This window comes from Cebus imitator, unplaced genomic scaffold (assembly GCF_001604975.1).
Source record: "Cebus imitator isolate Cc_AM_T3 unplaced genomic scaffold, Cebus_imitator-1.0 Scaffold70, whole genome shotgun sequence".
Lineage (NCBI taxonomy): Eukaryota > Metazoa > Chordata > Mammalia > Primates > Cebidae > Cebus > Cebus imitator.
Window position 1 is genome coordinate 4,986,861 of NW_016107385.1, and position 13,597 is coordinate 5,000,457.

Here is a 13,597-nt window from a genome sequence, read left to right on the forward strand (position 1 = left end):
ATAGGTGCTTTGAAGAAATAGATATGGGAATTAAATGGCATCATACAGGGTGGGTGGTGAAATGTATACGGGGTGGCCAGGGAAGGCCGCTGAGTAAGTAACATTTTAACAGGACTTTTCGAAAGTGAAGAAGCAAGACCTGGAACTGGGGTATTCCAGAAAGTGGGAGCCTCCAGGGGAAAAGTCCCTGTTGGATTATCCCAAGGGCAGTGTGGCTGGTGTGCAGCGGAAGGAAACAGAGTGGACAGAAGGAGTAGTTCATAGCACAGACTTTTGGTTTTATTCTGACTGAGATGATTATCTCAGTCAGATTTCTGGTTTTATTCTGTAAAGTCATCTCGGAATAAAACCAAAAGTCTGTACTATGAGCTACTCATTCCACATTGGTTCCACTGTGGCTGCTGTGAGGAGAAAAGATTGAAGAAGAGCTTTGCTGAAAGCAATGTGAGGTTAGAGCGGTGACCAGCCAAGAAATGAAGGTGATTTGGGTGAGGTGATGGCAGTGGCAGTGTTAAACAAACTGATTCGCAGATCTCCTGCTAGTTTGAATGTGGAATGGGGAAGAGAGAGGATCAGCAATGTCTCCCAGGCTGTAGACTGAACAGATGAACAGATGGAAAGATTGGGAGAGAATAAGGGTGAAGGCAAGGATGAAGAGTTTGGTTTTGGACATATTACTAATTTTAAAATATATATTAGAAATCCAACAATAAATGGTGAATATGTTCAAAACTTAGAAATTCAAGATATACAAGCTAGAGATATGCATTTAGCAAACATCATCAAGTAAATAAAATTTAAAATCACCTTTTTCACCATTGTATTTTCAGTGCCCAGTAGAGTATGGACACTCAATAAATATTTTTCTAATGAATGGATGAATGTTATGAGGATCAATAAGATAATGGGCAAAAAGTGTTTTCTCGAAGTATAAACTCCTTCAAATAAAAGGCTAGAAACAATATCCTAGTATTATATTTATTTTATAAACAAAAAACCTTTGAATGAACAATAGAGTTAGCAAGAGTACAACCAAGTGCAATTAGAAATCCTGCTCCAACAGAAACAAACTCCAAATGGTGAAGGATAACAATATTTTTTAATAATGATCTTTCAAGCTGTCAAAAAGGTTTTTATAGAAAATTTCAAACTGTCTCAGAAGAAATGCTTTTCCAAAAGGTAATTATAAAACTATACGGATTTCACAAGGACTTTTCCACTCCAGATCACTCCATAAGTCTAAATCCATTTGGCATTATTTTGCATTGAATAAAAATAGTCTTGACTTCCATCTTTTTGTCTTTTAGGACTTAGTATGATATTTTAATATTTTTAAAGTTTCTTGATAAAAGGAAACTTGTTTACGGGCTTAAGCAACCACCCAGTAAAATTATCTGGGTGTTTTTTTAAACACAAGATAGATGTTTGAAGTTACATGATATATTCTCTCTACTGGTTAGGGAAATATCAGGGTTAAGGGTTTTCAGTCTATAAAAGCTGAGAATTCTGATGTGAAGATTTCACCATTTTCAGGACCAAGAGGGAAGAGAGGCAGGTGGGTGAATGGATGGGTGAGTAGCGAATAGATTGGATGGATGGATGGATGGGTGGGTGGCTGGATAGATGGATAGATGAATGGAGAGGAGTGAGAGCTAAGAAGAAAAACAGAAGGGCAGGCAGACATGAGAGTGAATGGGAAAAAGAGATATTCTGACTTTTGACATATTGTCAAAATAACTCAACAATGTAAAGATGGCCTTTATAACAGTTGACTGACACAACTGAGATCTCTAAGAGAAAAATAAATCTTGGTGCTTATTTCAGATTATGCATAAAAATTAGCTTGAAATGAATCATAGATGTAAATGTAAAAACTAATCTATCAAATCTCTAGAAGAAAACATAACAGCAAAACTTTTTGACTTTGGTTTAAGCAAAGAGTACTTAAATAAACTATAAAAGCATGAATCTCATAAAAGAAAAAATTGGTATATTAAACTTCACCAAATTTTAAATATTTTGCCCTTGGACAATCACTGATAAAAAAGTGATAAGTCACACCAAAGACTGGGAGAACAGACCCTGCAAAACAAATGCCTGATAAAAACCTTTTAGTCAGAATATATAAAGGAATTTTACAATTTAAGAATTTTAAAACTGGGTCAAAGCTCTGAAGACACACTTTATCAAAAGAGATATAATAATGACAAATGAGCATATGAGAAGATGCCCAATATAGTTAATTGTCAGAGAAATGCAAATTAAAACCACAGTAAAATACTAATACACACCTACTAGAATGGCTCAAATTTAAAAGAAAGAAAACTGACAATGACATTTACTCTCCAGCTATGAGGAAATTATAGGGACCAGATTTACCTTCCTGCCAGGGACTACTAGAAAACTGAGCCACATACATTAAATAATAATTTTCAGAAATTAGACAACAGGTACCACAGGGATACAATCCCTGCAAAGAGCAAATTAAGATGAGCCCTGCAATTGGATCAGCTTATAACCTGGAAGCAGCTTCCAGGATGCAGCACAGGGAGAGAGAATTCAGGTAGAGCCTAAAGTTTCACCAAGTTTAGGAGGCAGAAATTGGAGTTTCAGGAGACCAACATGGCTAGAGTTTGTGGATTCGAATATTAGAGAGGAGTAATCTACACAGAGAAAAAAAAATCAGAAATCTGAAGAAAGATCCACTTAAGACTTTTGATGAGTACTGATAGGAAACTATATGAGTTTATGAACAAACCACTGCATAGAAGTGGGCAGAACAATTTCCAGATCTCAAACAAGGCTGGAAATTGTTACTGTTTCCACAAAGCAGAGTAGAAAAACTTCCTGACAGGTGGATATCAGAACTTTCAGACAGAACTTTCAGAAGCCTCAATAGTGGGGCTAACATCTCCTAAATTAAGGTACTCTAAACCTATGCTAAAAATTTCAAAAGCACAGCTTGGAAGCATCCAACTGATTTCACATAATTTAAATATATAGCAGAAGAAAATCAATACTATTTAAAGAAAAGTAACAAAATCTAGCAACCAAAAATCTGAAACTCACAAGGCACAGGATCCAATCCGAAACTGTCAGGCATGTAAATAAGTTGGAAAAGATGACGCATGACCAAAAGAAAAATCAGTCAATAAAACCAGCTCCAGAAATGACATACACGATGGAACCTTTAAACAAGGACATTCAAACAGTTATTTTAAATATGTTCCAAATGTTCAAGTAGATGATAGGGGAAACATGTTGGGATTAACAGGTGATTAATTACAAAGGAAAAGATCAGTTAACCTGAAGACATAACAATAGAAAGTATCCAAAATGAAGCACAGAGAAGGAAAATGACTGAAAAAACAGAGCCTCTGTGACCTGTACGACAATATTACATAATTTAACTGCTTGTCACTGTATTCCCAGAAAGGGAGGAGGGGTCAGAAAAGAAAAAATGTTTGAACAGAATATTGTCAAAATATTTTATATTTGATGAGAACTGTAAATCCACAGTTCCAAGAAAATCAACAGAACTCAAGTGAAATACATGTAAATGATATTATGCCAAGTGATATTATAATCAAATCTCTGAAAATCGGTTGTAAAACTAAAATCTTAAAAGAACCTAGAGAAAAAAAGACAGATAAATCAAGGAACGGAGACAAGAATGACAGCTGACTTCTCTTCAGAAACGTTGCAGGCCAGAAGAGAATAGAGACAGGACTTTAATGGCATTTAGGAAGGGAAGGAGGGAAGAAAAAGAGAGCTGCCAAATTGGAATTATTTATTCAGTAAAAACACCTTCAAGCTGAAAGATAAAATAATGACTTTCAGACAAACAATAGCTGAAAGAATTATCACCAACAGATTCATGCTATAAAAGATATTAAAGATTGTTCTTCAAAGAGAAGAAAAGTTACAGGAGATAGAAATCTGGATTTACACAGAAGACTGAAAATCACTATAATTGCTAAAAATGTAGGTGGGTAAATTTAAACGACTTTGCCTTCATTTTTAACCTCCTTAAAACATAACTGACTGTTTAAAGCAAAAACAGTAATAATACATTGTAGAATTTTTAACAGAAGTAAAAAGTATGACAATAATGAAACAGAGGATGCAAGCAGGTAAAGAATCATGTTTTATAGTAGTTACATGTGCAGTTGTACATTACTTTAAGGTAGGACAGTGATAAGTTAATGATGCATGTTGTAAGCACACAAGCAATGACTCAACAACTGAAACAAACATACAAAAGCAATAAAACCAATAGTGGAAATAGAAAGACTGACAATATTAAATGTGTGTGAAGATGTGGAGCAACTAGAATTTACATTGGAAATAAAAAACTACAACAACTTTGGAAAACAATTTGTGGCTTTCTATACAATTTAAATAAACTTGCCATAAAACTTAGCAATCTCACTCCTAGATATTCCCTCAGACTAAAAGATATATTCCACATTAACTTGTACATGATTGTTCACAATAGCTTTATTCCTAATCACCTCAAACTGGAATCAAATATCCATCAACTGGTGAATGGATAAATTGAGTTATGTTTATACACATATATGTGTATATGCACACACATATACCAACATATTACTCAGCAACATAATAAAACTAACTACTGACACATGCCAGAATATAGATGCATCTCAGAGACATAATGCTTTCTGTTCAATTCCATGTAAAGCTGTCTCTCAGTATCCATGGGGGATTGTTTCCAGGACCCCCAAAAATACCAAAATTTATAGATGCCTCACTCCCTTATATAAAATCGCCTAGTATTTTCATATAACCCATGGACATCCTCCCATATACTTTAAATCATCTCTAGATTACTTATAATACCTAATAGAATGTAAGTGCTATGTAAATAGCTGTTATACTGTATTATTTTTATAGTGATTTTTATTAATTTTCCCTAATATTTTCAACCCATAGTTGGTTGACTCTGCAGAAGAACCTGTGGATAGGAATGACCTACTCTATGTGATATTATTAAATAGGCAAAGACTATAGTGACAGACACAGGCCAGTCCTTACCAGGATCTGGGGGTGGCAGGAGGCAATTGACTGCAAATGTGCAAGAGAGAACATTTCGGGGTAATAGAAATGTTCTATGTCCTCATTGTGATGATGGCTACATAACTGTGTACATTATCTTCCAAGCATTCACGTGAAAGTTGCAAGCCTTCCACAGAATACAGAGTTTCAAAATAGATACAGATTCTAATGCAATTGTCTGGATGAGGAGACAGATTCCTACTCCATCATCTTCTAAGAATCATCGATTAACCGATAGTTTGTTAAGCTAAAATAAGACAGGAAAGAAGGACTAAAGAAAGAGCAAAGGGAACAGACAGAAGGCAAGTGGACTTATGCCCAATCATGTCAATAATTACATTAAATGTAAATAGAGCAAATGCTCCAATTAACAATAAAGCTTTTCTTACTGGATGAAAAAACATAAACCCCCAATACATGTTGTTTACAAATTATTCATTTTAAATATAAAGATACAAACCTCTAGTTAGAAAAGAAGAGAAAACATAAATTGCCATTATCAGACTTGGTAAGGCATGTTTACAGCTGCTGATATTAAAAGGAACATATCTTTTATGTTCATATGGAAGGTGTACAACCTAACATGATATTACAACTGGCTAAATATTGATTTATTTATGGGTTCATGGCTTGTGCTAAACAGTTCATCTACATCTTTTTTAATTTAGTCTTCCCACAACTCCATTGTGTAGATGCTATTTTTGTTCATAGTTTATAGATGAGGAAATTGAGGTTTATAGAGGATAACTGACTTGCCCAAACTCATACAACTTTTTAGTAATAAAACCGCTTATTTATTGGACTCATATCCTGGGAATATTCCTACAATCATAACTGTCTCATCAGAATGAATCTACATGCATATATTTTAAAGGAAGAGCAGCTTTTCTTTTTTTGAAACAATTCTACAACTTGAAAGTCTTGAAGGAAGAATGAAAAAGCTACTCACTGAATTGCTGCCATGGTTGCCATGGAAACCTGCAAAGAGATTACATATACATCAGTTTTACAACTCCATCTTTTAATAGGTGCAGAACATAACCACAGGCTTCTGACTCCTCGTGGAAAACTCCCAGAAAAATCTATCTAATCAAAAATCTCTTCAGCTTTTTTAATACAAAAATCCCAATTCACAGAGTAAGCTGAGCTCTGTCAGAGACGGTGGATAATGATTCTCTTTTTCTGAACTGTTGCTCATCCACTGACTGTTGAGGAGTGAACCAAGACAAAGAAACTAAAATGCTGCTGACAAGCAAGAACAAGAAACTACAAGCAATTGGATGCATATGTCATAAGAGCCAGGTCAAGCAGCCCTGGAGGGGGAGCTGTGGATACTGACTTGAACAAATAGTAAATATCACGGAGATAAATATGCAAATGAAAGTGGTCCCTTCCCTGGTAATAAAGGCAGCATCCTCCACTGGGAGCAAAATGAAACACTCTTTGGCAGCACAGATCTAACTCTGTTGAGCATTTCTGTGATGCTGAGGTATAGATACTATCGATGGAAAGTCAGTTGTCACAGTAAGATGGAATTCTGAAACTGAATACGGTTTAAGTCTGTTTACAAAGGAAAAGTAATGTCCTTGCTTATCTAAAAAGGCCCATTCATAAGTCTCTTTAAAAGCTGATTTGAAAAGTTACAAAGAAAACTGAAACAAGAATAGTAAGTAGAGAAAAAGACATTATTTGCCTATTTTCATGACTTTGGACTTTGGTTTAGCCAATAGAAATGATTTAGTAGATATATTAATTAGGTTTGCGTTTAGTTGCAGATGACAGTAATCTCAAAGTAACCATAGCTTAAACAACATAGAATTTTACTTCTCTCTCACTTAAAAGTCTGCATAGGTCACCTATGGCTGACATGGCAGCTTCACCATGATCAGAGATCTAGGCTCCCCAGCTTGTTGTTTGACCACTCTGTGCATGCGATTTCTGACTTATGCTCTGAAACAGCTGTTTGAGCTGCATCCCTCATATCCACAGCAGAGCCATCAGAAAGGAGTAAACAATGGAGAAGGGCACTAGTTTTTCTTTACGGACACTGCCCTCAAGTTTCCTGTACTTCTATTTATATCCCATTGACCATGTCCCACTTTCCTTGGTCTACTTGTGTGTCCCAGACACGCAGGAATTCACATGTTAAATAGAAATAACCAGAGAAAGAAGGAGACAGTTGTGCTCTGAATAGTTCAGGGGACCATAGGACTCAGGTTTGATTCATTTGTTCATATATTCGTTCAAGACACAATTATTAGTCATATGGTATGTGTCAGGCTCTGTGTTCGATTCTGGAAATAAAAGAGAAAATAGCAACACATCAATAAGCAAATCATTTCAACACAATGTGGAAGAAGTTTCATAGAGGTTTAAAAAAAAGTAGCTAACTTTGTTGTGTTGCAAGAAAGAGCTTTTAAGAAAATTTCACAGAGGAAAAGTCATGTAAACTAAGCCTTTAAAAAATAGGATTTTGCCAAGGAGACTGGTGAAGAAGAGCTAGGGGCAGGGGATGGAAGAGAGCTAAGTATTGTCGGAGAGTATTGGAAAATGGAGAAGCCATTCCAGACAGCAGGATGAATAGATGCAAATGTGACAAAATATGCGAAAGTATAGCTTGCTAGGAAATTCTCAGGAGTTCCATAGGACTTGGAATGGGGATGAGAGGAGACACAGGAAGACAACCAGGAGGTGGGGTGGTAGAAGATGAGGCTGAAACACAGGCAGAGGCCCCATGGTGAAGGGTTTTGTGGACAGGTTGGAGAGCTTACACATCATTCTGCACTCAGAAGGAAGCCACTAGAGAAATCTAGGAATGAGAGGATCACAGCGAGATTGTATTTTGAAAGATTAATCCGGAAGACGCAGAAATGTGGAAGAAGCCAGGAGACGGGCATGATTGAAAACAGAAAAAACTGTTTATTTATTGAGCACTGACTGAGCATCAACTCCTTGCCAGGCACTCTACTAAGTGCTACAGACACCAAATGGAGTGCAGCAGACACAGAAAACACGAACGACCTGCAGAAGAGGGAGAGGCACAGACCAGTGTCACAGAGACCAGTGTGAACATTGCTCTGCAACATGTGTGAAAATGGGAAGGTGGAGAATGATCTAGGATGACAGTAAAGAAAGTGCCCAACTCTACTGGGATGGAAGCAGAAAACTTCAAAGAAAAACAAACTTTAGTTTTTGAAAGCTGATTTGAAGTTTGACAGGCGGTCAAAGGCTGCAAAATGCATTCCTGGTACCTACAAATATAAGGAGTCATGAAGACAAACTAACTGCAAGTAGTTCAATGAGCACAAGTGTGAGTGGTGGAAATTAGTCCCAGGTGAAGACAGAGGCAGCCGGGGAGTCACATGATCAGACCTGGCAAGAGGTGCTTGCCAGTGTAGGAAGAGACGAGAGCCTGATTTAGAGTGGATGGAAAGGGAGGTCACCATGCTACAGATCTCCACTTCATTCTTCTGATTCACCCCATACCCTTCACCCCTCTGCTTTATTGCCCGGGAGGCTGAGTTGCATGGATTGCATCAATAGGTTCTCTTGTCTTCTAGCTTCCAGTTGGGTTCAGTCAATGAGGAACAATAGAAGAAGATTAATTGGGGAAGAGGACATGAAGGAGTGAGGTCAGGGGAGGTATTTATCCCTTCAGTTCCCGGCCTGTGGAGTTACATGGACTGGCTTCACGCTGCTGTTGGGTGGTCCTATCCCCACAGAGCTCTTGCACTTTCCGTCTCTCTTCTGTGCTCTTGCCTTCTCGTGCTCTGGTTCCCAGAACCTTCCCCATTCAAGCATAAAAGTGGTAACACAAACCCGTGAGCTACAGGGTATTGCACTGCCCTGTGTGGTTTCTCTACACCAGGCTCTTTGAAAATAACCTCTTTATTACATTCTAAAATTATGCAATAAGCATGCCAACTGTTTTCTGTTTTTTTCTGCCAGGATTCTAACTAATATCATCACTAAATACCACTTGCACTTAAACTTCATTTATTCCCAACTCTGACAACTTTTACGTTTAAACTGGAGCCACCAATTTTCCAGAAGGAATGATTAAACCCCCGAGATGGTTTGCAGCTCTCACAATTCTTGTTTGAAATGTCAAAGATATCAATCTGGCAAGTTCAGATGGATAAAACTAAATTCTTGCTACTGACAACTTCAAAAGTTAGTGGAGGCTATAAACTTGTGCACACATAACCGTAAAACTCACCAGACTAATCTTTGGCATACTTCCTGGGCATGGTATAATTTAAGCAAATAGTCTAAACTGAAAAAACCCATCATTTCCAATTTTGAACTCTAGGGAGAGAGAATCTGATGGTCCATCTTAAATCTGGGTTCAGTTCTAATCTAGTCAGGGTGGCTCTAACATGGCTGTTTGAAATTCATTATTATGTGGGGTGAGGATGTTTCTAGATAAAAAGAATGGGTATAGGATGATCAGACATCCCTAAAAGCATCTATCATAGTTGATACATAGGCACCAGTCAGTCTTTCTTTAACTGAATAATTTCATAAGGCAGAGTGTGATGTGCCAAGAAAGGCTAATTTAAAGTCTCTCTTGCCATAAGGTACTCCAGTGCTGTTTTTTTTTTTTTTTTTAAGAGAAGGAATAATAGCATATTTACAACTCAATTATATTTCTATTATTCTAGTTCTAGTCAAATTAGACATTCCTTAGTCCCACAGTGATTTTTGTAGGGGAGGGGTATTGCTACACCTGCCACACAGCTGGGTCCAAGGACTGCCTGCATGCTCCCAGCATGCTCTGGGGTTAGTTTCCATGACAACCAATCTAGGAGTGTTTCCACCCTCTCTACCCGCTCCAGGACAAAACTAATAGAATAGGCACGTATAAGGAAGAGTAGGAGACAGGTTGAATAAGTATATGCAATTATTTTTATGGCACTGTGGTCTCAAATTATTCCTTATGCTAGTCCCCTTTAAAACCTATTATAATAGGCAACAGATTACAATGTCTTTCCTGCCAAGTGCTCAGAGCTCTTTCAAATATGCTGTCACATTATCCTCACAGCATCCCTAAGAAATAAGAAAGGTCTTATTTTGCAAGTTGGGAAACTAAGGCACAGAATGGTGAAATGGCCATCTTCCACACACAGGATGAGGCAATGCTGGCATTAGGATGGGATTCAGGAATCATGCCTCTAAAATCTGTGTTTTCAATATATTTTTCTGCTTTCCTGTCTCCCTCTGCCTGAAGCTCCAGAGCAAATCAACTCAATACGATTTTGATTAAATATCGTCCTCATATTTGTGTTAATTATAAAACAGCACAAATAGTGAGAAATGCTACTGAGGGGGAAAATTAGATAAACTATTAAAGAAAAAGGCACGTGAATACAAAGACTGGGAAATAGGAAGGCAAGTAGATATGTTTAACTCAAGTTAAAATATTTCACATTTTATTTCAAGGAAAAGAACCACTCAGCTTTGGAATAATGGATTTTTAGTCCACTGTCATGAAGCATATTTGTGACTTGGGGAAATAAAAATATAATATCAAATGTGGCAAAGATTAATAAGAGACACTTCAAATGGTGAAAGGAAAACTCAGGAAGATGTGCACAGAAGAAAATGAGCAAAAATGTCAGCCCACTTTTCACCTTTCCTGGAGATTCTACCTTTGGCTTCAACTGTCTCAGGGAGAGAAAACCATGAACACATCCTAAGCACGGACAAAACATGCCTTCATGAAATGGAAATTTAGGACACATTAAATCGTATCAAAGTGCCGATGTCATTGTTTTAAAGATTGTGAGATTAATTTTACCTCATTACCCGATAAGAAAAGCTACAACCAAAAATGGTGTCCCTCTAGCCAGTGAATGTAGAAATGGCAGAATGTAATTTTATGTCCCTGCTGTTTGTCCAAAGAAAGAACCGATCACTTCAAAGGCACTCCAAAATTCAACAGCCAATGACATGCTAGTGCCACGCGCTTTCTGAACCCCAAGCTTTGGGTATCCAAAATACTTATTCTGGACTTGGCATATTAGGGAATGTTGACCTCTGCTCTGAATTTTCAGATCTGGGAGTGGCAACACCCACTCCATCACTATATTCCATGTCCAGGATCTTTGCAATATAGAATATTGACCTAGGACTGAGAAAACCTCTTTGCTTCTCTCCTGAGGAGAATCCCTGTGATTTTCATTGCCTGTTTGCCTCAGAGCAACATGCCCCATTGGCTTCCCTGCCCTGTTCCATCCAGAGAGCAGGGCTTTGGAGTCAGAGTAAAGAGGTTCATATCCTGGCTTGTTGTCAGCATTACACTGATCAATGACACTTCCTCACTTCTCCTCTCTGACCTTCAGTGTTCCTACCTCAGAAACTATATTTACAATACAACCTCGTAGGTATTATGAGGACTAAATGAGATAATGCATGTAAAGTTTCAGTCCAGTGCCTAGAATATAGTCAGCACTCAATAACTGCTAGCTATTTATAAACAACTTCCTAGAAATCTATCTCAATGGGTCTCTGTTCAACAGACAGGCCTCTTGTATCACATTCGTAGGGGCCTCCTGTGTCATATGCAGAGAGTGCAAACACAGCAGGGCAGGGAAAAGCTAAACTGGAAAATGGGGAGGCTGTGAAAGTAGTGAGTCAGTAGGAGCCAATTAACTAGTTACCAGAAGCAAGTATTAAGAGTCTCTCTGGACAGAATGGATGACAGTGGGTACAGAACAGTTAAATGAGCACAGTTTACACTTGTTAGCTTAAACTAAGAAGGGACACAGGTATATTAAGTACATTCATAAAAACAGAAAGACCTGGGAACACATACTTAAATGAAAGGTTTGTATTGAAAGCTAGTATTCTGCCAAGCTCATTAGAGTGGCAAGTCAGTTATCCCTTAACAAACTTAGAGAGTTGCTTTTACATGGTGAGATGAATTAGGAGACTAAACAATTCAAAACACTAGCAGTAAATCTAAGCCACATCCAGACCTTAAGCAGAGCTAACACATTTTTAGATGATGAAAAAGTAGATGCTATATGGAAGAATTCAACAGACACAAGTAACATGCTTAAAGTATTCCAAATGTATTTGCAAAGAAAGATTTATTCTTTGCTGCTTTCAGTATATTGCTTGGAGCAAGAATAATCTCTTCATTACATCCCTGGTTCACACTGCTTTTCCTTTTTAATACACTACCCTTCATTTGCCACACAAAGATATTTCAGATCTGCCATAACACATATACACCCCATGCAGTATAATGATAAACTAGCTGTTACAAAGAGCTTAGAAAGCAGACAGACTGTTTCTACATATCTAACCCAAGTTATTTACTGTGGCTTAACATATTTTCAATAGCAGTTCAACCACATGCTTAACTCTAACACAGAATTCCTTTCACCAGCTATGGAAAAAAAAAATAATCAAAGAGACTATTGCTTCTGTGGAAGTTCTTGTACATGACTCCAGGGGAATTATCCTCTCCCTCATTCCAAGTTGCTTTATGAGGTTGCCCCAACCTGGCTGCACTAAACCCTTAAAATACATGATTCTGTGTGCACTACAGTCGTTGAGATTGGAAGAGTCCCAAGAGTCTCTGAAAGACAAGAAAGAACGCTTTAAAGCACTGAGACCATTAATTATCCTGGCAGAACCCTAACAAGTGAAGGTTTCCCTTCATAATCTGCATTATCCCAGTCGCCTCCAAAGCACCATTTTCAAAAGCTGACAGCCTCCACCTTGTGGACTCTAAACATCCTCTGCCCTTCTACCTGGAGCTTCTGACCAAGGAGACAGGATGGCAAAATGCCAGCAGTGCCTCCACATGGGAGCTGGCATGCACTGGCTTCCAGTTCAGCCTAATTCTGCCTCGCTACGTGATTCAGAGTTTGGGCTGAAGGTAGAATGAACTGGCTCCACCACTCACTACCTTTAAGATCTTATGCAAGTTATTTAGCTTTCCTCAGCCTCAGTTCCCCATCTATCAGTTGAGGATAATGACACACCTACCTCTTTTCATTTGGAAAAAATTAAATAAGACAATTTTTGCAAATAATCGAATAAGCACTGTAAGCAGTCAATAAATAAAATATGAATTATTGTCATAGACAGTAAACTTTGGAGATGCAGCCTGACCTTTTTCCTCCTGGGCATTCCTTCATTCATTAAATGATTATTGATCCATCTCAGGTACTAGGAAACCATCTACAAAGCCACATCAGCTACCTGTATGAGAGCCCTAAGGTGCAAGCTCTATGCAGCTACTCAAATTTGAGTAAACTATATGTAAATACCCAAATCTGAGGAAACTAGCACAGTTAAAGAAACCTGTCCCCAGCCGGGCGCGGTGGCTCAAGCCTGTAATCCCAGCACTTTGGGAGGCCGAGGCGGATGGATCACGAGGTCAAGAGATCGAGACCATCCTGATCAACACGGTGAAACCCCATCTCTACTAAAAATACAAAAAATTAGCTGGGCATGGTGGTGCGTGCCTGTAATCCCAGCTACTCAGGAGGCTGAGGCAGGA